This window comes from Cuculus canorus, chromosome 2 (assembly GCF_017976375.1).
Source record: "Cuculus canorus isolate bCucCan1 chromosome 2, bCucCan1.pri, whole genome shotgun sequence".
Lineage (NCBI taxonomy): Eukaryota > Metazoa > Chordata > Aves > Cuculiformes > Cuculidae > Cuculus > Cuculus canorus.
Window position 1 is genome coordinate 9,562,751 of NC_071402.1, and position 26,206 is coordinate 9,588,956.

Consider the following 26,206-nt stretch of genomic DNA (forward strand, 5'->3'; position numbering starts at 1 on the left):
GAAAAAACTACTGTGCTACAGCAACACTGAGAAAGGAGCAAGACTGTGTGAGAGAAATAACTTTGCAGACAGCAAGGTCACTGAAGGAGGAGGGAGATGAGGTGTTCCATGTGCTGGAGCATAAATTCCCATGCAGCCTGTGGTGATGCAGGTTGTCTTCCTGAAGCCCATGAAGATCCACAGTAGAGCAGATATCCATCTATAGCCCATGATGGACCCCATGCTGGAGCAGGTGGATGTACCCTGAAGGAAACTGCAGCCTGTGAAGATATCACATTGGAGCAAGCTCCTCACAGGGGAGACCCAAGCAAGAGCAGTCTCTTCCTGGAGGACTGCACCCTGTGGAAAGGATCCATGATGGAGCACTCAATGAAGGAATGTGTCCTGCAGCTGGGACGCTTTGCTGGAGCACAGGAAGAGCATAAGGAAGAAGGAGTGGCAGAGACAGCATGTTGTGAAATGACCGCAACCCTCACTCCCATGTGCTGCTCAAGGAAGGGTAGGGAGGTGGAGGAGTCTAGACTGAAGTTGAGCCTCGGAAGAAAGGACAATGGGAGGAAAGGGGTTGTAGTTTTGCTTTTATTTCTCACTGTTCTACTTTGTTACTAACTGGCAATAAATTAAATTAATCTTTCCCAAGTAGAGTCTGTTTCGCCCATGACAGTAAATGGTGAGTGATTTCTCTGTTCTTATCTCAACCTACAAGCTTTTAAACTCAGTTTCTCCCCCTGTCCTACTAAGAAGGGGGGGTGAAAGAACAGCTGGGTGGGTACCTGGAAGCCAATGAAGGTCAATCCACCACACTCATCCAGATGACAGGGAAGCAACTGACATGATTTATTACATTTGTAATAAAACTTTCAGTAGGACTTCGTTATAACGTTCTCATAAGGAAAGTAGGGATATATAGTCTACACAAATCTACTACAAAGGAACCATAAAATTCAGTGGTATGACTCAGAGCAGGCTGCAATAACTGCTGCCCAATAGGGATGGCACATCAAGTAGCCCCTTTCATTTTGCGATTTGTATCACTGTAAAACAGAATTGCAATTTACACACACAACCGGCACCAACCTGTGCAGGCAGGTTCAGCACTTAAAGTGACCTCATTAAACAGCAGAAATGGCCTAAATTCATTAATTTATTAAAAACATAGAAATGAGAAATCATAGACCAAATAAGAAAAAAAGAACTTCCAAGGCAGCAATAGCACAGAATAGGATCTGCAAACTGAATACAAAAAAGTATGATACTTGGACAACAAAGTAAATGTCAACCTGGGGCATATTAGCAGGATTACTCTAAGTCAAACACAGAAGGTAAACTTTGCCATTCATTTAGCTCCCTTTGAGTAACAAATCTGTAGAGGCACCCTTCAGCACCCTGACTTCCAGATTTCAGTGCCAGCTTTGGATACTGCATATTAAAAAAGATCTAAAGAAAACAGAGACATTTCAGTGAAGAACTATGAACCTGGCAAGCAGTTTAGGAAACAAGAATTACAAGGAAATGATTTAAAAATAAAAGTTGTCTTGCTATTCAAAATAGTAAAAATGGAAGACAAGTAGTAAAAATGCCACAGAGAATGCAAGGCCCCAAACTGCTAGCCTTCCTGAATCAAGATGTTATCAATGTTATCAAGAGTGTTACACATTAGAAGGAAAATTTGTTCTCCAAGTGTTCTCCATCTATGACAAGAATTAGCTAAAAGGAAGAAAAAAAGAGAAAAGAATTCTTAAAGTAATGTATCTCAGAAGATGACTTAGAGAAGTTCTCATTTTGAGTCTTCTTCAACTGTAATTTTCTATCATTTGATATGAAAATACAGGTTCTGTTCTTTCCAATAGAAGCTGCTTGGCAGCCTTCTCTCTTTAAGGGGAAAAAAAAAAAGTAATGTTTGGAAAGTGCTGTGAATTTCTTTCCAACTCCAATTTCCTATCATTAGAGTAAAGCCTTGATTCTTACTCAAAGCCTACAGGCTAGTAGCCTTTTTTTTCAAATGTATACAGTAAGTCAGCACTTCCAGTAGTATTTTCATCTAGTATCTTTTTCTTTTTATACATCGCTGCAGTCCTTCAGTACATCTCTTTTGAAGACTTGAGTTGTTTCAATGGTTTCCAATACAATAAACCACGTGAAGTTCTCTTAATTCCAGTTCTATAGGAAGCTGATTGAAAAACTTTCTTTCAGTCTCTTGCAGGGTCACATCCCGGTTCCAGGATGTTTCTGTCTCCCTACTCCACGTGGTCCTATGATGTTTATGCCATTTTTCTTCCTAAATATCTACACCATCAGTAAATTGAGCACAAACCAATAAACAGAAAAAGACATGTTCAGCTTCCAGAATTACTGAGTTCATGCCTGCTTTGTACAGTGATAGATGCCCATCTTGAGGCCAAAGCCCTTGCCATCTGGACTATCTGCTTCCTCAGTGGAGTTTCCTAGACTTAAAACCATCTTAAATGCAGCTAAGCTTCCTCAAAACCAGCAGAAATCCCTTCTGTTTATCCTTAATGTGAGAAACAATCTGAAGAACACAAAGTTGACTTTTATGTCAGCTAACAGATCTACAACACTTCTCCCCACCCCCTTCTTTTTTTCACTTCCTGCTACTATGTCCCTCCCTCTTATGATCAAGAAACAGGGATTTGTCCCTATCCAAGACAAAAAAGTACTGAATGAAGTACCTGATACAACGTTCAGGTTTTCCACTTAATTGTAACTACCTCAGATCTTTGGTCAATCATTCAGTCTAGGATAGACATGTCATTCCTTTCCACTTTTATAAGCAAACCTCCTACATTAAGGAACTAATTTAAGTTCAAGTATTTAAACAGAAACACATATCAATGACAACAATGAATCATTATTGTTATTCAGCTGCAGAAAGGACTTTGAGTGTTGCAGCATGAGTGAGTGTTTATCAGAAAAAGTGTTTTAAAATAGTGGCTAATCCTAACCTTAAATATTTACCAGATCTGCAGGCTCAGCATCACACCTCTATGCATTCGCTCAGTGTTGCTGCAGTACCAGGGAACATACTAACTGAGGCCCTTAAGATTATTACAGAGAGGTTTGATACTTTGCCAGGAAAACTCTTGAGTACATAGCTGCTGGATGTTGGCAATGGGCATGCAGGCTCTAAAAATGTCAAGTTCAGTACACTGCAGCTGCTAGACAAAAAAATAAAAAAGGCCACTTCCCTTTTTGGTGAAGAAAGTTCTGTTTTGACAAAATGCTCAGAAGAGTCTGGCAGCCACCAAACCCATGACATTTTTGGTACCAGCAATTATCATCAGCCGTGTTATTTGAGTTTTTTTCCCCATTGGTCTTTTAGCGTGTGGCTAGCTCTATGTGATCATCTGGGCAGGGAGGACAAGTTACTCTGCAGCACTGACAGTGGTTGGCCCCCCAACAGCCAGGCACTCCTTTGAGGCCACTTGGTCATAGGTGAGGGTATATTTTCTGCAATACCTTCACTAGACCAGCAATTCTGAGAAGTTGTTCTTGCAAATTAGCATTAAGGAGGATCAAAGCCAAGGATGTGGATTCTTTCATCTAGAAAAAGCCCTAAAGGATTTAACTCCACCATGAAGATGCATTCCAAAAGCCAAGGCTACAAATCTTGTCTTTTGGACATAGGATCCACCGGATTCGTCCATCACCTGATCAACAAGCTTGCCATTGCACTAGCTCTTGGCTGAGCTTATGAAGAGGCGGTACATCAAAACTGGGTGGACCTCCTGCCGGTGCCCCAGGAGTCTTTGTGACCCTTTCTGGAAAACCAGCATACCCACAGAACGAAGGGCTGAGTTCTGGCTTTCATGTCTGCATCTCAAAGGTTTGGATTGACCAAGACTAGGGTTAAGCTTAAAACACTGACTTGATGAAAGGTCAACAAATAACAGGTCTTGCAGGCAGCTCAAATCTGCTTATAGCCTTTGTCTTGAGTTTCTAACAGTGACAGACAGAAAGGACCTAGAAAAACTCCTTTCACCACTGAAAATAAACTGCTGTAAAGCAGCTCCACAGCTGTCCAGGGGAGCAAGTTCTGTCCCTTCTCCCAGCCTGCATCAAATGCCACTGATAGAATGTGAGATTACATTTGGCTCCTGTGGCCTTTTGTGTCTTGCAAATAACAACACTGACAACGCAGTAGGAAGAATCAGATGTGCCAGTGGTTTTGAAGACTAATTAAAGCTTCTGATTCTGCCTATACTACATAATACTATTTTTTAAAGCATGTTCCCCAATTTTACCATACTTCACAGTTTTAAATACTGCTGCAGATAGAGTTTAATGCTTTTCCCAAAGTGTTAACTAGTTGTGGTCAAGGATTTCTTTCTGAGTTAAGAATTTTTTTTCAGGACTTAATTGAGTTTCTAACAAGATAGCTTTGAAGTTCAGTCCAAATATGGCTTGAGATATCATGTTTGAAAATTGAACATAAAATCGGCAACAGATTTTTATCCTCTCTTAAATTCTGATAAATTTTAAAGAGCTGCTTCTGAGATGAAAACAACCTATGATGTTCGGGACAAACAAAGCAATAAATGCATTCCAGGAGGGAAAGCATGCTAAACAGGAAATCTTACATTCAGTAACGAATGTTCTTCAAGTCACCCCTTATCAGTTTGCTCAGGGTCTTTCTGAGCTGAAGGGACACAAAGTGTCATACAGGCAGTCTTTCAGATACGGGGCCTCATTGCTCAAAATGGTTTGTTTCAGTATATTCATACTATTCCCCCAGAGTGAAGTGAGTATCACGCTCAAATCTTTGATCTTGTGACTCAGATATGTTCATCACCAAGGGTGTGGCGATCCAGTGAAAGCTTCATGATACAGAACACTGTTTGCTGGTGGTTAGGTTCTCCCTTTCTTCAAGGTTATCCCATTCCACAAACCATGTGCAGGCAGATTACTACATTCAGGCCTTTCAACAAAGTGTATCTACATGTACTTTAAATCTACTCATCACACAGTGCTAATATTCATGATAGCTCCAGTACATGTAATTACATATTACCTTGAGGTATAAATACATGTTACCTTCAAGATTTAAACTCTGGCCTTGGTTTCTTATCTAGAGGATGTCAGGGATATGTCATCATTTCAGTAACAAGTATTTTTGCCACAAACTGTATCTCGAGATTCATTTTTAGTAAAACGTACCAAAGCAGGGTTACTAACCTTAGCTTTAGTGAGCAATGTAATGCCAATGCTAATGAATAATAATTAGTCACATTTGTAAAGCCTTGCTACATGCTATTAAACACCTGTGGCCTTGCATCCATAGACAATGTATCTCAGTGCTGGGTGATGAAAAGCTAAATTAAGCACTCCGTTATGCTGGCAGACACTTAACATGAGTTCAACGAGGCTAAACAGGGCTAAACTCAACCTTGCTGCTTAGCCTTTCTGAAAAGCTGCTTTTTCAACTTGATGTCATTGGTGATCAGCCCCTGGGACTGAGGATAAGGGAAGCAGAGGCAGCATGTGTGCATATGTATTTCACTACAGACTGTGGATGTTCATGCCCACGGAGCTGTGATCGCTGCTGGGCATTACCAGCTATGTAGTATACTATTTAGTTGTAGTAAAGAGAAATGATACATCTTAGTACTGTATCTCCTACCAAGACTATCTTTGGGTAGAAACTAGAAAGACATATGGATCCTAGCTAATAAACACAACTAAGCATTTAAGATGCATTTTTTGCCAGCAACTCTTAACAGTGGTTTTGGTTTTTCCTTCTTAACCTGCTTGGCCTATATTCTTCCTAAAAATAGCAAGTCTTTGGACTTTTTGCTGTCTTTGTTCATCGGATACCCCCCAAGACAGCCCTGAGAGTCTTCAATGGTTTTGACATGCTTGTCCTCAGCATATTCACCTGAATTCCTTCCTACTCCAGTTGGTTCTCCCCAGTCTGGTGCCTCTGAATCAAGTTCTATTCACCAGTGAGCTCTTCCTTTTCCAGCAACAACTGGAGCTGGAAATGGGCTGTACAGCCACTGCCTGCCAATAACCTTAATTAAAGTTTTCCAATCTAAGGCCCACCCTGAGCTGTAGTTCTGCCAACATTGATCACCTATTTGTTACAAAACACAGTATTTGCAGGTTTTAAGTGAGGTTGACCCTCTCACATTAAATTTCAGGTGTTTTCTCTATTAGATTATCAAACTCTGTTTCATCTTTCAAGACATATCTTTGATCCTTTTTCAGAAAAGCCCTAAGTCCCTCTGGCCTTTGGGCATGGGATAACTCCATTTACTGCTAGCAGTAACTCAGACCTTATACCTCTTTAATCTTTGCCTTGGGCTTTTAAAACTTTAAGCCTGCATCCCACATCCAGCGGACATGCTGCACTGTAGCATTTCAGACCAGCAGCTAGTTATTTTGATTAGTTAGATAAAGCCTCTGGAGTCCACCTTTTTAAGTCATCTTTGCACCCTTCATTGTTCAATCTGTTTTATGGCCATAAACACACCATTCCTGTGATGTACCGTATTCCTTCCCGTGATGCTTTCCTTTGGGCTTGCTACTTCCACTGAACAGAACTTATTTTTGTTTCCTTAGTTTTACATTAGTGTCTTAAACTTCCATCTAATCTCCTCCTCTCAAGCCACAACTTGTAGCTGTTGCCCTTTTATATTCTCTGTCACTACTGAAAAGGGTTTGGCATCATCATCCCTCCAGTTTCCTTTCTGATAGATGTAGGCTGCTCACCTCTGAGTCTCCTCTTGAAAACACTAAACAAGCCCAACTCCCTAACTCAAGTGTCCTATCCTCCCACGACTAGCTTTGCAGCTCTTTGCTGAGCTTTTTATGGTTCTTGTCATCCTGGTAGGTAAAAAAATGGTCTCATCACAGATAAATAAAGAAAATTATTTCCCTGGTTCTGCTGAGCATGCCTGTCCTGATGTAACTCAATACGCAGTCTGCAATACCTGCAATGAGAGCAGACTATTGCCTCTTATTCTGGCATCAACCAGAAACCTCAGATTTTCTTTCAAGTAGTCTCAGCTGTTCAGTTCGCAACTTGAGCTGATGCATGCAGTTATTCCACCCCAGGCACTGAACTATCCATTTTCCCCTGATGAACTTCAGGAAGTACATGTTGGCATAATTTTCATGTTTCTCGAAGTCCATTTGGGTTAAAGATTTGTCACTTGGCATGTCCATCACTTTCCTTCACTGAACATCACTTTGATTTACTGCAGGGTGCACATCCCAGCCTCATCATCCAAATCACTGATTTAGACATTGAACAATACCATACCACTGTAGTGCTCAATTTGTTACTGACCTTCTGGATATTAAGCTATTAACTATTATACTCTTCAACCTTGGCACTGCATCCATTTTTGAAGCCTCACCAATGCATCCCATACTTTCTCAGCTTGAGAGTAAGAATATTGTGGGTGATGGTTTAAAACATTTTATCAGATATATGTACCTATTTTATATATATATATATATTTATATATATACACGTATATTCTATTCACCACTCTCTCTTCATTCACATTGCCAGTCTTTTAATCAGTAGCCCTTTCCCAATTGTCAGGAACCTCCAATAACTGACATGATGTTTTGCAGATGATAGACATCAACCTGGTAATCACTTATCGCTGCTGGTTTCACTAGCTGCATGATTCTTTAGTCTAAGGAAAGATTTCTCAAAGTATGGTTTGGATTGCAGTTGCACTTTCTCTATTCTGTGGTATTGTGAGAACTCCTTTACATTCCTTTTGCTTTTTCTTTCTGATAAAAATACAATAGTTGCCTTTTCATTATGGGAATATATGTCTATATATTCGATTAAAAAAAAAATCAACATTCAGAGTTGCTCTGGAGTTAACCGAAAGCTGTTAACACATCAAAAATTTCAGCTGCTGTGAGAAATAAGGCTACTGTCTTCCTTTTGGCACCTGGTTTCAGGCAGAAATAAGCTGAAGTGCTGGTGAAATTTCCTAGTGTTTTCCACCTACCCAGAGGCTGCCAGTGGAGGTGCTTCACCAGCTGCAATTCTTCATTGTTCAGTGCTTAACTCCAGCTCGATGCATGTGATGATAAAACCTACAGAGTAGCCTGCTCAGTTCCTTCGGATATGTGTAGGCTAAAAGGGGACAGAGTTTGAGCTTGACATCCAAACCCTTGACTGCCCACACACTTAATCGCTATTTTGCTCCCTGGCCTCTTCCCAGGAGCTATTACCAGGCAGTATGGAGTAGACCACACTCTACAGCCTAAGCAGTTCCCCAAGAGTATCCCATGAGACTCTGTATTCTTGTGCACATTCATACAGCCCCATGCATAACCTGGGGTATGCAACACATCCCTTCGGTTTCATGCCATAAAAACATCATGCTTGTGGCTCGCAACACCACCCTTAGATTATTTAAGAGCTTTTTCAACTAAAATAAATATTAAAAAAAAAAAATCATATCTTAGAACCACAGGGACACCATTCGTAGCACAGAAGAGATCCAGAGCCAAGTGCCATACAATGTGTGTGGGATCAGTGTGCCGAAGAGGGCTGGTCCTAGGACGTGAACCCTAAGCCAGGCCATACCACCTAGTGTCAGGACCAGAGACTGGGGTTTATCCCTTTTATATTTAGCAGCATGGACACAGAATCTGTTTGCAATGCAGCTCATACAGACCAAAACTCAACACCAAAGTGGGATTTTTCTGTGACTCATTTGATTTGCTAATCTGAAACAGATTTACCATGTCTTGTTTAATAGGGAACAGCCTCTAAAGCTATTAAATGAATGAAATGCTGTTTTAGAGCTGGCTGTTTGATTCTGAGCAACTGTTTAGAAATGACTGGCAAAAAGAATGCCAGTCTGCTGCAAGAGTGCAATCAGCTTACCTACGGCTCTCTTCTCCTGACCCTACTCTCTTCCATTACTTTGTCTAAAAGCTAGATATCAGGTCTCTGTCAAATGATGCCTAAAGATATTCCTTAATCAGACTGTAATAAAAAAACTGCAGTTTCTGTCCTGTCTGCTTTGTAGCACCCTCTTCTTTAAAACTTCTATAAGCGAGCCAACCTCTATCTTCTTTGCCTGAACATGGGGAAGAGGAGAAATCTGAGCTATTTGTTTTATAGTTGTATTTTACGTCCAGGAGCCCAAGACCATGAACGTTACCCCAGGCCTGTTGGTACAATCAGCTCTGAGTCCATGATGCCAACAAGCAAAATTACTTTGTACTTCCTTGACTGTGAGCTCAAAGCTGTAAGAGCAGTATTTCTAACCAAAAACTTTAGAAAAAGTTAGAAAAGGCATCTAACTGATCATAAGTGATACAGGTCATTTAGGGTCTTGCAGAACCAGGCTTTCACTTCGTTAATTGGTTTTCTGTGTTGTTGCTCTGTAAATGTGTACTCAGGGCAAAAGGACGTATATTCCCACTGCATTTTCAACCAGAAATCACATGTCATTACTGTGCTGGGAAGATTAGACAACGATCAGGCCTTTTACCATCTCTTCCTTACCAGACATAAGTGAGAACAGAGTTCTGACTTGTACTTGCTTAGGTGCTCCTCAAACCGATAGGCACCGACTAACCTGTTTTGCTTGACTTCAAGCCATCTCAGTTCTGGTGGGTTCAAAAGTTCAGCTGAGACGTGAGTTGGATGTTCCTTCAGAGAAGCTGCGAAAGAGGGAGCGGGAGGGATTCTGGTACACGCACATATATATTTGTGCCTATATATTTGTGTGTATAGCAATGCTTCAGCCAGACTGAGTGGGAGGAAAAGGTGAGAGAGAGGGAATGGCTTTCCAGATTTCTAGCTAGAACAGAAACTTCTTTAAAAATATAGTAACTAAAGATGGTGACTAAAGGAAGACAGAGGGGCACTTGTATTTCAATTTTGGAGCAATTTTGCTCAGCCAAATAGTGATACCAGAGAATGATAAAAACATCAAATACCATTTGGTGCTTTCTGTCCTGATCACTACAGAAATTGCAGACACATTGGCTGATGTGACCCACCCCAAAGTGTTTGGAATTAGGAGGTTTTCTGGTGGCTTTCAAGTCCCATGATCTCTTGCTCCAAATGGAGGAAGAACAAATACTAACTTATCAGAGCACACACTCGTACCCAGCACCTCCCTAGTCACACCTCCCTAGGTTTTTTTATATAAATGACTTGAAGTCTCCCAGCTTACCACATGTTGTTTGTGCAGTCCCTAAATTGATTCAGTTTGAATGTCCCTAACGCTGTGCCTCTAGGGTGAGTATGTCCAGGTTTCTCCTCGTAATGCTTAAGTACATAGAATCCCCATTTCATAGTATATGAAAGCAGCTTTTATGAAAACACATTTACAAATTAAAATTACATTGTTGAACTTTGCATTGATTTTGCAGTGGAGAACAGCAGTTGCAAAAAATGGTCACATTCTCCTCACTCTGTGAATGGAGATGGAGAGTCCTGGCACCTCAAGGTGCTGGATGGGCAAACTGAAGAAGGATTGCAGCCACAAGAAGTTGTATATGACTAACTGTGGGGATCATTTGGGCTCTGTTAAATTGCCTACCCATCTGATGTTTCAGAAATTGAATCAGTGACCTGTGTAACTTGTTCTATTGTAGGTCATTCTGTGAAGAAAAGTAAAGATGCTCCTTCAAGAAGAAATGACAAAGGGCAGCTGTTAATGCTGAAGGCAGTGCTTTCTAACCAGTTTCCTTTAGCCAGAGTAAACATTTTCTGGTAAACACAAATTTTCTTGTTGGGAATGGGATGGAGAAGGCCACCTACCTCTGATGGAGTTGATAAAAATCGCTCCTCATTTAGAGTTTTACAGCATTTCATTTCTCCTATCTCTGGCTGCTGCGTACAGTTAAGGAACCGCTTTTAATTCACAGTTAAAACAGGTCTCTCCACTTTCTTGCCTGCTCATAGCTGATCATGAAAAGAGTCAACATGAATAAAAATAATATCTCATGTCAGCTTGGTAAAGCTATATATGTAAGGGAATTTATTGTGTTTATGTTATACATTTAGTGTAGATCTCTAAAGAAACTAGCTCTATACAACTGCACATACAGTTGCGTACATATGTACTTAACAGGTGGACAAATCCAAAAAGTGCAATATTCCTCCAGCAGGACTAAATAAACTTGGGCAAGGGGCGGTCATGTACCCATAACACCAATACTTTGAACTCCCAGAAGCCCCAGATAGCTTTATTTAGCCCATTAGGCAAACAAGAGGGCAAGTCACCACACAAGCTATGCTGGGGCCATCAGCAAGCAGAGGGCTCTTCACAGGCCATGGTGCAGAGTGCTGTACTGCTGCTTCTGCCCAGCGGCAAGCAGGTGAGAAAGAAGCGAAACAGAAGGAGCCCATCTGAGTACACAACTCGAGACTACATCAGGGCAGATAATTAGCAGCAGTGTATTGCATTCTGGTTGTAGTGAATATGCAAGCTGAATTCACCTGAATCTATTTAGCCTGAAACATGGGTATAACTTACATCTCTAAAACTCCTGTTGGGTTGCCACCAAATCAGGAAGCACTTTTCGTTACCGCTTGACGTGCAAGGAACCACTGTCAACATAGGAAGAGGAGTTGGTCTGGCTCCTCACTGAAACCCTAGCTAGGATTTCTGCTCTTTTGTCTTACCCTATGTAAGTTTCAGAGAATCCCTGCTGGCTTCATCTTTGAACAAGACAGTTTTGAAATGGAGTCTCTCTCTTAGTGTGAGAGACAGGTTTTAATCTAGATATTTGAGCTTCTTCTGTTTGGAGGAGGAGTGGAAGTATGTGGCAACTCCCAATTCCCCTTCCAACTGTAGCAGGGATATGAAACTATCTCCCCACCTTCACAGTGACATCTCTGAGCTGCAGAACCAAATTATTTCTTTTTCCTGTCTGGCTTGATGAATTTCCGTCGTTTTTACAAAACACATTAGCTCCAACAAGAGAAATTGCAAGCAAAATGTTGTGCAATGGGTATATAACCACCCAGTGGACTGTGGTTAAGGTAAGCAGAAGAACTGCACTCAAACACAACTGATTAACTACGGTAACTGAAGCCAAGTCCCTCAGATGCCTGCATTATCTGGGGGTTACAAACTGTGAGGCAGTATTAGAGAAAGCACCCAGTGATCGTAGGTATTCATCTCTCAGAGAGAACTCACAGTCAAAAACCTTATGTGGAAATAAACATAAAATCTATTTTAGACCTTGTCTTTCTTGGCTTTTACTCTTGGCTAGCTTTAATATTCACCACTCATCATGTTGACTTCTCAGAAATCCAATTCTCAGGCACTTAGTTGTCCGCATGTATTGGACTGAAAGTGTGACTTCCGAACATGGGGCTGGGCAGCCCTGTCACTCGGCAGTTGAGTCCTGCTGTGAGTTTAGTTCACGGATTCCACCCAAATCAACAGAACTTCCTGCATAAATGTTCCTCTTGTTAAAACTCTACACCAGAAACCTCTTGAAGCGACATAACTATTCAAAGTAAAACAAAAACCCCACCCAGACCCTCCATTCATTGAATGAACTTACAGATAAACCCCAATCTTCTACAATATATTAGAATAATTTACTTCCTTTGCAAATGACAGGAAGTTCATATTGCAAGACCAACTAGATGACTCACCACACATCTATTCTTTTGCCAAACCAGAGCAACCTGCCAAAAGCAGTTTCCAAACTGGAAATAAGTACTTATGTGGGGATATGAATAATATCAAGCAAATCTCTGACAAGGGCATGTGAATCTGCAGTCCACGGTGTTATTTAGTTATATTTTTTATTGAGGTCACTGCCCTTGATTCAAAGCTGCATTGGACAATTTCTGGAAGAATAACTGATCCATATGGCTACATGTCAGCATCATCAAGGGATCCAAAGACAACAACAAAAGGCTGTAGTAGAACAAAATTCCCATTGGAAAGGGTGTGAGATTTGATGGGTCACACAGGGAATTCTTTTGACATGAACTAGAAAACATCAAGTATATTTTCATAAAACATGTAGCTTGATCCAAAATTATCCCTGCTGTATTGTTAGTGAGAACAAGGGAACACCCAGTTACTTTTGCAGTGACTAATAATATTACCGTTGCTTAAATGTAAACAGTGTGCAGAGAGCTTTCTAAAGAAATGCACAACTTTTTTATCAAAAATGCTGTGCTTGTACTTTATTCAACTCATTTTCCTTCTTTGCTGCAGCAATACTGCTGAAATTTACTGTGTTAATTGCTGGCATGGGAAAGAATAGAACGTTAAAGGAAAGAATAGTCTCAAAATTGAAATGTGTTTCTATAGCATTGAAATAGATGGAGATGCGACCCTTCAGTGGACTTTGGATTAGATCTCTAGCCTGGTGGTTCTTCTTTTGTACCATACTCTTTTCCCATGGATCCTTGTAAGCATTAATCAGTTAATGGTGTTTAAGTGCTATTTAAATGATGAAATATTGTTACTGCTACGTATGGGTTTCTGCTCAGCAGTTAGGATTATCTTTCTCTAGCATGGAAATACACCGCCTCCCTTCATTGTGCATTCATGTCTCGATGTGTGCACTACCAACAATAACCCAGTTTGGTAAGACAAAATAAAACAATAAATCAAGGATTTGTTTACCTTACTTTTAAAAATCTTAGAGAATGATGCTGTCATCTCAAGTGAAAGCCATAAACAGAACTGGGGATGGGTCATGCTTTCAGGTTAGTTTAAACAGCCCATTGGCTGGTATGGGAGTGAACATTGTGGCTGGGCAGCCACCCCTTACAAAGATGCTCTTTTGAAAAAAGGGAGAGTGCATGCCAGCTGCACAAAGTTGGTGTATTAAATAAAATAATATTTACAGTAGAAGTACTCATTAGGTTTTCAGCAGGCCCACGTCGGTGGCAGCTTGCCTTGTCCCTCAAGCACAGTGGTTCCTAAAGTACACACGTCTGTACACGTACAGATACTGGTACATGAGCCACTCAGCTGCTATGGGAATATGGTATGAACAGTTGTGCAGCCCAGCACAGGGTGAAAGCTCATGGAGGGAGAGGCTGTTCCACTGTTAGTGGCGCTTCTCTGGCAAATTAAGCCTTGAAATGCCTGTTTTCCATATTTATCTTCTAAGTAGACTTTTTCAAGCAGAGAAGAATGATGTTCACCAAGCTTTCAGCTGTGCTTCTTTCTGGCACATAACAGGATTTGGCTTTCTGAGTACAAACTTCAGCAATTACATCTTCACATAGTAAAAATTCTTCCAAACTGGGATTTTTGAAATGACTTCACTTTATTTTGCAATCCACCAATCACTCTCAAAAGACACTGTAAATCACCATGTTATTCTCAGTTATAACTAAGCAAAATAGCTGGGAAGAACGATTGAGGTAGTGATTGCCCAGTTTGGATGCACATGTTCCCAAGCTTTCCTACTCACGTGGGCTTGCAGCTACTGACTCCTGGCTTCTACCTGCCTACCCAACCTTTTTGAAGGTCCAACACTACATGTGATCCAAATAACAAACAAACAGCAAAGGTCAAAGCAAAAGAAAACACTTCATCTCCAGTTTGTTCCAGACTTGGTACTTGTTTTTGCTGCAAAAGTGTGCACAGGGAACGGTTCATTCCATTTGATCCCTGGAGCTTTCAGCCCCTTCCCTAAAAAGCAGCCAAGCACAGCAGTCTGAAAACGTGCTTGAGGATGGGCCAAACCATACAGTTCAGACACTGACCCAGATCTGCTTTCTGAAGGACTGAATGTTCCTGAGCTAGGATTTTGTTTCATGGTCAGATGAAGGAAGGATTGAACCCCTGGAAAATTAGTCAAGCCCATCTTCTTGTACCAGCATATGCACTTGTTCCATAATTTTAGGAGCCACTGAGCTAGACGGATCTTCCATAACATAGTAAGTCAGTGATTTGATTACATGATTTTGAAGATGTGACTTCAAAATAGGCTCAGTTGCCAATTAAGTTATTTGTGATTGTTTCATTGGTTTCCTGGCCTCATACTTTAAAAGGAGTATGAAAAAGGTTAGACCTTTTATGTTGAAAAAAAAAAAAAAAAAAGCAAGCACACACTGGGCAGCACTGTCTTAGAATGATAAAGGCTTCTTTTGTTGTTTTAGAAATAGTTTTCCACTCTGCAGACACTAACTAATCGAAGGTAGGAAAGCATGATAAGAAATTTCCTTTTATTTTACACAAAGTGATACTTATTGCTGCACAACACGGTGTCCCACTATTTCGTGGTGAAAAAGGAATCACACTTCCAGGGTTCTTCTTCCAAAGACAGCACTTCATGACTCAGGTGCAGAAACTGGTTTAGGAGGAGAGAAGCTAATATGCATGTGAACAACAGCAAGCTTTTATAGACTGGACTAAATAAGCTTATTGTATAGCTGAGAAAACAGAGGCATAGAGTTTAACAGTTTCAGAGTTTCAGGAATTTCTGATTTCCTCTTCCGGCTACTGCGTGAAGGAGAATGATAACATGCTGTGGATTTCATCAGTCTGAGTCACAGTAACCTGCCATAAAAGTGAGGTTGTTAAGTGAAATCACACACATGGGGTAAATGTGCTTTACAGAAAAGCCACAGAACAAGCAGTTCAGGCTGTCACACTTTAACCCGCCCCTTGGCAGGTGGCTGCTCTCAGAACTGTGTATATAGGGATATTCTTTACTTGGCAGACTGGGGCCTCTTTTCGGAGTAAACGATTAGTTGCACTTCTTGCCAAATTATTGCTCGCTGGGAAACTCACAGCGAACTTGCAGCACCCGCTGCACTCTCTGAACTTCATCAGGAATATGTGAGGGCATTATTTTCTTTCTACTGTAATTAGAGTCCCTTCCAAGCAGTCACATTAATGTACAAGCACAAGATCTACCAATTCAGGATCCAGTAAAAAGACTTATTCTTATATAGGAGTTCAAGATGAGGCTTTGAGCAACCTGATACAGCAGATACACAGAAGGCGTCCCTGCCCATGGTAGGGGGGTGGAACTGGATGATCTTTAAGGTCCCTTCTGATGCAAACCATTCAGTTATTCCATGATTCTACACACCTGCACGATTTTGACCACCTGTGCCAGACCCTGCTGTCGAAGCAGCGTGTGCGCCCGGCTCCTCTGCTGATCTTTAGGGATGCTGCGCAGCCCCTCCGGACGCCTGAGGGCGACGGGAGGCGCGGCGGGGCGCGGGGCGGGCGGAGCCCCGGACAGTGCCGGGTCCGGAGGCGGCGGCGGGCGGGGCGCGGGCTATAAATCCACCCCGCGGCCGCGGGCGGCGGCTGGAGCGCGGCTGGGAGCGGGGAGAGACGGATCGCAGCAGGTAAGGGAGGGGCCCTGCGCTCACCTGCCTGTCTATTCTTCCGTCTCCCTCCCTCTTTCCTTCTCTCTCTTTCTCTCTCAGTGCATCCGCCTGTCTCCCTCTCTCCATGCATCCTCCTGCCTCCCTCCCTCTCTCCATGCATCCTCCTGCCTCCCTCCCTCTCTCCATGCATCCTCCTGCCTCCCTCCCTCTCTCCATGCATCCTCCTGCCTCCCTCCCTCTCTCCCGGTGCACCCACCCGCCTCCCTCCCTCTCTCCCGGTGCACCCACCCGCCTCCCTCCCTCTCTCCCGGTGCACCCACCCACCCCCTCGGGCCTCGCAGCCCCTTTGAGGGATCATCCTTGCATCACCCTTACCAATAAATCCCCTTTTCCCTGCAGCCCCCCCTTCCAGGCAGGGATTTCCCAGCGGGTGGCTCTTAGCGGGACCGTGGCTGTGCGCTGGCAAAGGGGAGCAGTGGATGGGGTGCTCTGAGCCATAGTCAGGCCTGTTGGGGGGGGGGGGGGCACCTGCTGGGTGCTGCTGCCACTGTTCTGGCTCCCCTGGCAGCACTTGGCTGGGTTGGGCTGGAAAACAGCTGTGAAATGAAAACACATAGTTCTCCTATGGAAGTTGAGTGCTGGCGCTTGTTGCTCTTGTTTCTCTGCTATCACAGGTCTGTGTTGGATTTGGAGTAGAGGACAGACTTGTTCCCAGCCTTGTCAGTTGTTTCAGTTGGAGTTATTGTCTTGCGTGATGCTTGCTGTCCGTGCTTCCAGGCAGTGCTCGGGTGCAGAGTTTGTAGTGGATGCACAGCCGCGTTCCGGGTCTGATGAAATAAGCGATTTCACTTCTGCTAGGGAGGATGTTTTGGTTAACGCTTCCCACTGTGTTACGGTTTTCCTATGAAACACTTGCCAACTGGCATTGCTCACTGTTTTATGAAGACCACAGTGCCCGATTTTGTACCCTATCCCAGAACAGGACTCCCTTTAGGCTTCAGAATTTACCAACTATTATTTGGACTTCTTTCTTCTCAGTTGCCTGTTAAAATAGGAACTGTCTTTTGAACCTCGACAATGCAGGTATAGCGGCATGAAGCCTTCTGTCCAGACCCTCTGCAAAGTGATGTACTGTTTTGACAACTTCTGGCTTTTGTCAACTTTTTTTGTGTGTTGTGTCCACACATGTCAAAGATGCACAGCTGTTAAAAACTTCACCATCCAGGGCAAACAAGCTTGTAAACAAGAGATACCAAATGCTCCAGGTAAACGTGAGAAGCCTGTCTTGCTGGTTTTAAGCTTGACTGTTAATATACATCACTTACATAAAAATTTCAGCCAGTGGCATTACACTGCTGCACTTCGAACTTGGCTCTGGGAACATGTTTTTAAAATTTTGTGCTCTTTTAACCGGAGTCTAACGTAGCTTGACATAGAATGACTGTGTTTTTATCTCAAGTACTTGAATAAACAGCAGGCAGCTAATGCTGTACAATGCCCTGTGCACAGCAAGAGTTTAATGACTGGTTGAAATGGTAAAACTCAAGAGTAGGTGTAGCAAAGTTGAAGTGTTCCTTAAAGGTTTATACTGAGGACTAATAAACTCCTTGCCCTTCAATAATAATATATGAATGTTTTCAGGAGGAAGTGGTATGTGTTTTGACATGGGAAATACAGATGGAAACAGCTTTTAATATAGTTATGAGAGACTACTTAGGGTGTGTATGGTTTCTGTACCTAATATTTTTTGGTATAAACTAAACAAATGCCATGGTGTAACAGTTTGTGGAACTGGAGACCGCAACTTCTGAGAGTTCCTTGCACTGCGGTTCAGCAGATACCTGAATAGGCTGGATTTCAACTTCAAAAACTTTGAACCTAAGTTTCTACAATCTGTGAACTAAGAGATGAACTCATCCCCCTGAGCATGGGAATTCTGCAAAAGTGGCTGGCCTTGAACCTGGCTAGGGGAAAGGGTTCTAGAAGCTGTTGATAAGCAGGGTTTTTCATTTGTTTCCTTTAGGAAAAAGGGTTTGTGTACTGATTCGCTACATTCCTCAGCCACTTTACCCAAGGTAACAGCAGGCTAGAGATTTCAGTGTTTCAGGTGTCCACAGAATTTGGCAGTAGCCAAAGAAGTTACACCCACTGCTGAGGGAGCACTGCTACATGTGCCTGCCTGTGTTTGGGAATCAGCTTCTGCACCACCCAAACCCAGACTCTTAAGATTTTCCACCCTTGCGCGGTGGCTTTTTTGTTCTTGCCAAAATAAAAGGAATGCTAAAACTCTGACAGATCATCTGGGTAGATGGTGTGAATGGTCACTAAACACAGCAGGATTTCCCAATTTTCTGCCCTCCAGTGGGAAATATTCTGCTCTTTGAATATTCTTTTTTTGCAGTATGAGAGTTACATGGGGAGGTAACAGTGAATCTTGGGAAGCACTTTGGCATGGGAATCTGATCCTTAAAAATACATAAAAGGTAATTGAGTAATTTACTCTTGTAGTTCAGGTGGGATTAGTAGTTAACTGTTGTGAGAAAGTCTTTGATTCATATTTTTAAACCTAAGTGATTAATTTGTTTGACTGAAGTGCAACCTGCATCTTCTCATGACCAGCTTAAGGGATTTTGGCAAACTTCTAACTTCCCATACCAAATACTGTTTTTCCACTTAACCTCATTAGAGCCTGAGAATCTGTTGCACAAAACATGGAGCCTATATGTAATAAGGCATTGCCTGCTTTTATTGTCTCAAAACAGACAAAGTGTGAAAGAAGAGACATGGAAGGGGTGAAACTGGCTTGAAGCTCTTCAGAATAAAGACAAATAGAAAATGTGAAACTCTCAAATAATACAGATTCTAGTTGTGTTGGATCAGCAGTGTTTACATGATGTGTACAGCTGGAAGCTTAAGGCAGCAAAAGCCCATTTACTGTTCAGGGAGTGTACAGCCTGGGAAACAAACAGCCTGAATCGGTTTGGTCCCAGCAGTATGCGGTCTGGCTTGACCACTTGAAAGGAAAGCCTTCCAAAACTCAGGAGATGCAACTGCTTGATAGTAATAGTGATGAAATCCTCATTCATGAGACCAAGTACCACTTCCAGATGACAGTTTGTTTACATCTAACCTCCACACTATGTCACAGCACCAAGGAATCTCAGGGAGAAATACAGAAAAGCCCACTTTGTCTTGCTACTGTTTGCTAAATAAATGATGTTGTACATAGACTACCCTTTAGCTTCAGCTTTCAGGTGTAACTTCGTAAGTCTACCTAATATGTTATGGTGCTGCTTTTGCATTCTTCTTGATGAAGAACTTGCCTGGGCTGTTGTATGGGGAGTGGATCTTCACCTGTCTGCAATTCAAGGAAGTAATAGTTACACCTTTGCCATCTGTCCAAAGCTCTGTCCCCAGAGTTTCAATTAAATCACTTTCTAGTGCTGGAAAGTCATGGGAAACACATTGAAACATTTCAAAGGGCTGAGAGTAAGGCAATTCCATTTTCAGGTTTGGTGTGTTGCTATCGGTGACTAAAATCTGGGTTAGGCCTCTTGGAAATCAATGGCCATGAATATAATGGCTATCGAACTTGGTGCTTCTCTCAAAAGCTGTTTTTTTCCTATCTGTGTCACTTCCAGAGCCCTGGGTAACTTCAGCGGGACCAGTCAGTGGGAGGTAATCCCTATTGTTAATTCCCTTTGGCTATGGAGATGGAGCAGCAGTAAAAAAAACACTCCCAGCTTCTCCTGAATGTGTGATCATGTATTGTTAAAGTGTTATTATGACATAATTAAACTCGGTACTAAGCGTTCATGAGAATCAGTGCCATTATTTGCCCTTTAATCTAGCACAGCAAGCGCTTGGATTGCAAGACTGCAATTATCCAAGTTTCAGGCTCAAATGTGCAAGCTTCTCTGTTGGATGATGAGGGAGATGAGTTTAGTTTTACTTTTAGCTAAGGGCTGCGGCAGGATCAGGCCTGTTTTGATTCTCAGCTGGCAGGAGAGTGTTGTCTTCAGATAACGCCCAGAGATTTGTTGTCAAATGGAGTGCTTGTCATGCCAAGTTGCTCAGCAGTGTGTGTGCTGATGCACAACTGGATTGCTGGTGCTGATGAAATTTTCCACAGCTGTATCTGGTTGTGCAAAGCAGGATGTATGTCAGTCTTACTGCTCTTGTTTTGTGTGGCTGATCATGTTTCCTATGTTTCTTTTGGGTTTTGTGCTACTTCCTTTCAGTTAATTGTCACAGTTTTAATATATCTTTTTCATGTGTCAGGCTTTTTTTCTCCATTTAGCTGGAAGTTGGTCAATGCGGGTCTTCCTTTTCAAGCCCTGTTTTTGAAACTAGATATTTGCTACTTTTACAAGCCTATAACTGGCTGCTTCCTGTCTGAACTAAGTATAACTTTAAAAGTATAGCACTTTTAGCTTGCTTTCTACCATGGATGTGTAAGGCCATTCTGCTAGTATTGTATGTATGATCTAAAAATTAGTGGAAAGAGCAAACGTTAGGAGCTCGTGCATTATAAAAACGTAACTGACTGCAAAACAAATCTTTCCATGTGCTTTCAGCTACCCCTTGGGGTTATTTTTGTCTGTGTATGTTTTTCTTTGCCATTTCACCACTCTTCCAGCTTGACTTCTTTAAGAAATCCTGATTTTTTTTAGGAAGAGAAACTTAAATAAGGATCTTAATCTGTAATGCGCCTGACGAAGGCTCTTTAGGTGGAGACACTGGTGTTCAAAGCAGAAGAGTGGTAATGTATTTTATTTATATAAATATGTGGGATTTGGTAGGCATAAGGTGAGGTGGAAAAGTAACCAGCAAAGTAGAATGCAACTTTTGAAGGAACCTTTTTTTGTGAACAGCTATCCAGACAGAAAATGTGCTATTAGAGGAATGACTGCTCTTGCTGTGGCTTTTTTGCTTGCTTCCTTCAGGAAGCTCATATGCATCTTGTCAAACTAATCATGTCATTTTCCTACTGCTGTAGATCTAGAGTGCGCTAAACATATTTTGTATGCATTGTATGTATCATATCCCTGCTAATGCATTTTAACATTCATTTGTGTCTTTGGACAAAGTTGTGATGTGTTGGGTTATGTGACTATTCTATGGAATAGAGGCAACACAGGGAGAGGCATTTTATCAGGGAGTGCAGAGGCAATAATGGTTTTAAGCTGAAAGAGGGGAGATTTAGATTAAATACTAGGAAGAAATTTCTACTGTGAGGGTGGTAAGGCACTGGAACAGTTTGCCTAGAGGAGTTGTGGATGCCATGTGGAGGTATTCAAGACCTGGTTGGGTGAGGCTTTGAGCAACCCGATTTAGTGGAAGGTATGTGGCAGGGGGGTTGGAACTGGGTGATCTGCAGAGTCCCTTCTGACCAAAACTATTCTATGATCCATCGGCAAATTTAAAATACTTTCCTAGATTATATATTTTAAGAATATTACATTTTTTTCCCATGTGTAGCATAATGAATTTTGTGAAGTTGTTTATAAAATTCCCCATCTTAAATACAAACTTCAGCATGTGTAACTCCACCCCCTGTTGTAAACAAAGCCTGGAAAGTGATAACAGTCAGTACTCTGCCTGATGAAATAGATGCTAACCTGTAGCATGCATTGGTAAGGCTTTGAAAAAAAGTCAGACAAAGATGAAGAATTGTTTTTTGCTTACTTTGAAGGATTTTGAAAAGCCTTATTTTGAGAAGCATGGCGTATTCTGGCACTAGATGGTGCTGGCTTACACACTCACTCACCAGTCCCATCTGTTGTGGTAAAGGCAGGAGTGTGCTCAGCCATAAGGAAGATGATATTGTATCTCTAGATGTCGCGGTTTGCTGGCAGTGGAGGACTGTTACCCAAAGCTAGTCATGAGTAGTTCAGCATATACAAATGCTTAAATTTGGCTAGTTTTATAGTGGGAGTTTCTTGGGAAGAACAAAAGATGTGTCATTAAAACAATGGTCATTTGTGCAAAGTTTAAGTCCAGTTTAAGAACTAAAATGCAAGAGTTCATGCTAGAAAGCTGACTGGGAACTCACAGGACCAAAATAATATCCATAAATTGTGTTTTCCCCCTCAAAACAAAACAAACTCTGACATTTGTCATGGAAAACTTAGTCCAAACTTTTCGGTAAAGGCTATGAAGGGAATGTGTAACAGCAATGAGCAAGCAATTTTAATAGGTGACAAAACAAGTCATATATGTACTCAGAAGCTGTAACCTATATAGCATGACCTAATAAATAAATGTAAATTATGACACATCATCAACCTTAGCTGTGATATTTTGTAACTTAAGTACTCGTAGTTGCAACATCTACTAAAAAAATGCAAAATATATAAAAAGAAACCAGTATGTATTTAAAAGGGTGCAGCCTAGAGAGCCAGATAATATTCCTCATCTGAGTATACTATGAGCCGGTCCCTTGTAGAATAATCTCGGGGGGATTGCCTCTAACTTGCACAGAACCACCCACTCTTTCAAGCAGTTGCAGCTGGGCAGAAGCTATGAACTATTAAAGCATGGCAGCTTGAGAACGGGAGGGGGTGGGGAGCATGGCCTGACACTGGTGAGCTGTAGAAACAATAGCTCATTTCTTGTCTGTTTAGACTGCAGTCTTTGTGGCAGAGGCAGTCTCTTCCATGTAATGAAATGCTTAATGTGTTTTTGCAGTATTTGTTAGTTAATCTGCCTGCACCCAGGTACATGGCAGGCTTCAGGATCTGTACCAATGCATCCCCTTTAAATTTTGCTTAAGACTTTTATTGCAGTCAGTTGAAGGAGAAGGTAGACAGATGTAATGAAGGATGTTTGGAGGGTGCTGAGGCCAAGGAAGGAGAGAGGCTGGTGAAAGGGAATGAAGCAAGGGAAGGCATCTGATTGCTCTTTGCGCTTTTCACCCTGCAGTGCTGCCACCCACAGCGTGGAGTTGTTTAAAGCTGAAGGACAATATTGGCACCAGTACAAATAGGCATAGTATGTTTCCAAATAAACTTAGACTGCCACGTGGATGTAGGATTTCTTACGAAAGCCCCAGGTTCCCCTACCTCCGCCCTGTACCATCACGTCTACAAGGACTGTTTGCAGGCATGTCAGCAGTGAGCAGTGCCTACTTGAGGAGGCAGGTTGGGATGACAACACTCTTTATAGCTAGAACATCCTGGGAATCACTAGTATTTTTCATCTCTTTAAAGAAATTATCTCACGTTATTGAAAATACCACTTTTCAGAGGTATGACCGGAAGTAGTTTCAGGTGTCAGATGCTAAAGAAACCTGAATTTCGGAGAACTTCATTAGGGTTTATAATCTGCCCCTCATAGAGTGTGATATTATTATAATGCATAGTATTGGGGATGCTACAACAGGAAAAAAAGCCGTAAGACATTGGAGGCTCTCCATTTCCCTGGCAGCTAGGAAGAGAATAGCCTCTCGTTATATTGGGCATGTGTGTGAACAACAGGGGCATTCAGCATAAGGGAGATGGGGCAGCAGCATGTCCTTTGGCTAGCACATCAACCCTTCTCACAGCCAGTTTCTACTCCAGTTAAGCATGGGATGACCCTGAGCTTTCCAAGGAACATACTTCATCACATCCCACAGTAAGAATTGTGCAAATTGTATTGCAACAGTTTTGTTGCTCAATGTCTGTTGAGTAGACAGAAGGGTTGCTTCCAGCTCATTTTGTTTTGCTGCTACTATCGATGTGCAGCTGCCAGAGCGTATCATGCGTGTGAAGAGTAACCAGTCCCTGGTCTGAAGAATTGGCAGTTTGAAGGCTGTGTCGAATACCAGAGCGATTGCAGCTGAACTGTTCTTCACTCATACAGGCACTGGCGCCAGTCACACAAGCGAAAAACAGCCAGAACAAAAGGACTGGAGACGAGCCTGGAGATCTTGTCTTTCTAACTGCACGAGTATGTCGAAGCCGCAGGCAAGCGTAGCTGCGGGAGGCACTGTGAACCTGCACCTGCGCGTTATTTGTGGGAGCCTGGTGGATTCAGCTGCCGGCTCTGTCCTTGCAGTCGTCTCCATGCGGCTTCATCTGGCTGTTGCTTGGCTCGGGCCTCAAGTTCTTAGCCAAACCATTTGGTTTCCTAATCAGATTGATTAGCACGTAGCGTAAGTCTAAACTTAAAAATGGCTAAAACTTTAAGCCCTTCTTGGTTTTTGGCTTTGAAAATCTACAAACATGTAGATGTAGCACGCTACATCATGCTCCTAAAAACCCACTGTTTAGCTTTCTGGACACCAGCCTAAGCTCTTATTTTCAACTAGAGTCTTCAATAAAGTGTGCTGGTGGAGTAGCTCACAGAAGAGGTTGAAAAGAAATAAAGCAAATTGGTTAGAAACAAACAAACAAAAATCAACAGTGTCCTGTGCTTGAAGAGGGCTGGTTGATGGCAATTCACAGGATGTCTGTGAATCAGAGACCACCAGGCAGCATAGTTGTTTCAGTTTCCTGATATTTAATGTAATGCTTTGGTTCCTGATCTTTTATGTTTGCAACTTTAGGTTATTTAAGGCTTATGCTTCTAAGCTTCCTTTGTGTCAGGTTAAGAACTTTAAGTTGCAAATCTAGATGATCACATATAACTGGTCTATGGAAACCTAGAGTCTGAAGTAGTTGAGCATCCTCAACTTTCAACACTTGCTCAGACTGTTTAGTCAAGTAGTCAGATGCTACTTAACTGTCATCTAGGCTCTTTTTAAAGGGAAGGAACTTCCATTACAATCTTTCCTGGTTTGTGCTGTGGGACTATGTCAGAGAAAATCAGTTACTAGGTACACAAAGGACCTTGTGACATCACTGCCGGTAACAGGGTAGCTTAAACGGGGCAGGGTATGGGCAGAGGCTTATGCGTGAGCTGTTTTGGATGCTTGTAAAATGAACAATTTTCAAATGAATCCAACAGCAAGGTAAGATTTGTCGAGTTTATTATAGGGAGGACGTGGATCTGTTAGAGCAAGTCCAGAGGAGGGCCACAGACATAATCAGGGAGCTGGAGCACCTCCCATATGAGGACAGGCTGAGAGAGTTGGGCTTGTTTAGCCCAGAGAAGAGGAGGCTCTGAGGAAACTTTATAGCAGCCTTCCAGTACTTAAAGAGGGCCTATAGGAAAGCTGAGAAGGGGCCATTTGTCAGGGAGTGGTAGGGTAAGGAGTAGTGGTTTTAATTTGAAAGAGGGGATATTTAGATTAGGTATTGGGAAGAATATTTCTTCCTGTGAGTGTGGTGAGGCAATGGAATAGGTTGTCCAGAGAAGTTATGGATGCATCATCCCTGGAGGTGTGCAAGGTGAGGTTGCATGAGGCTTTGAGCAACCTGATCTTTGGAAGGTGTTCCTGCCTATGGCAATGGGGTTGAATGTAGATGATTTTTAAGGTCCTTTCTGACCCAAATCATTCTATGACTCTAAAATACCTGGAATGTAAGCTGCGGCTATGAGAGCATGCATTGCAACCGTGTCTGGCTACGATTCAAATGCAAGGTCAAGCTAAGAGCTGTCTCCAAAGCTCTGAATTAGAGAGGTTTTAGTTGTTGTGAAGTTGATAACATTAAAATTATTAGAAAGTGATAGAAAATGCACAAGATTTCTGGGAAAATTGATCCATAGGCATGGAAGTGGGAAATATATTATGTAAGCAGCTTTTGTCTCATTGCACGTGACTGATGGAGATTATTCCATGTTAGCCAGGCCTGACAAAGGATGCTTGCTTTCTAAATTTCCAAAACATGTCTTAGAGTTGGATTTGCCAGCACTTTTGGTGTCATCTGGAGCCCTGGCTGCTGCCTCGAGCCTGGATCTCCAACCCCTGAGCTCTGGAGCCCCAGCTGATCTGGATTTTGGGGCTCCAACTGCTGCTTTTTGACTGTGGAACCCCAAGCTCTGAGCCCTGGG

General features: G+C 42.2%; 1 protein-coding gene across 1 annotated transcript in view; it reads left to right on the top strand.

The window, feature by feature from the left end:
* The first annotated feature begins 16,249 nt into the window (after positions 1 to 16,249).
* The window catches only part of NDRG1 (N-myc downstream regulated 1), a 42,498-nt gene continuing 32,541 nt past the window's right edge, over positions 16,250 to 26,206 (top strand). Inside the window, exon 1 of the mRNA XM_054057807.1 lies at positions 16,250 to 16,306. The gene's annotated coding sequence lies outside the window, so the exon portion shown is untranslated. The remainder of the gene's footprint in view (positions 16,307 to 26,206) is intronic.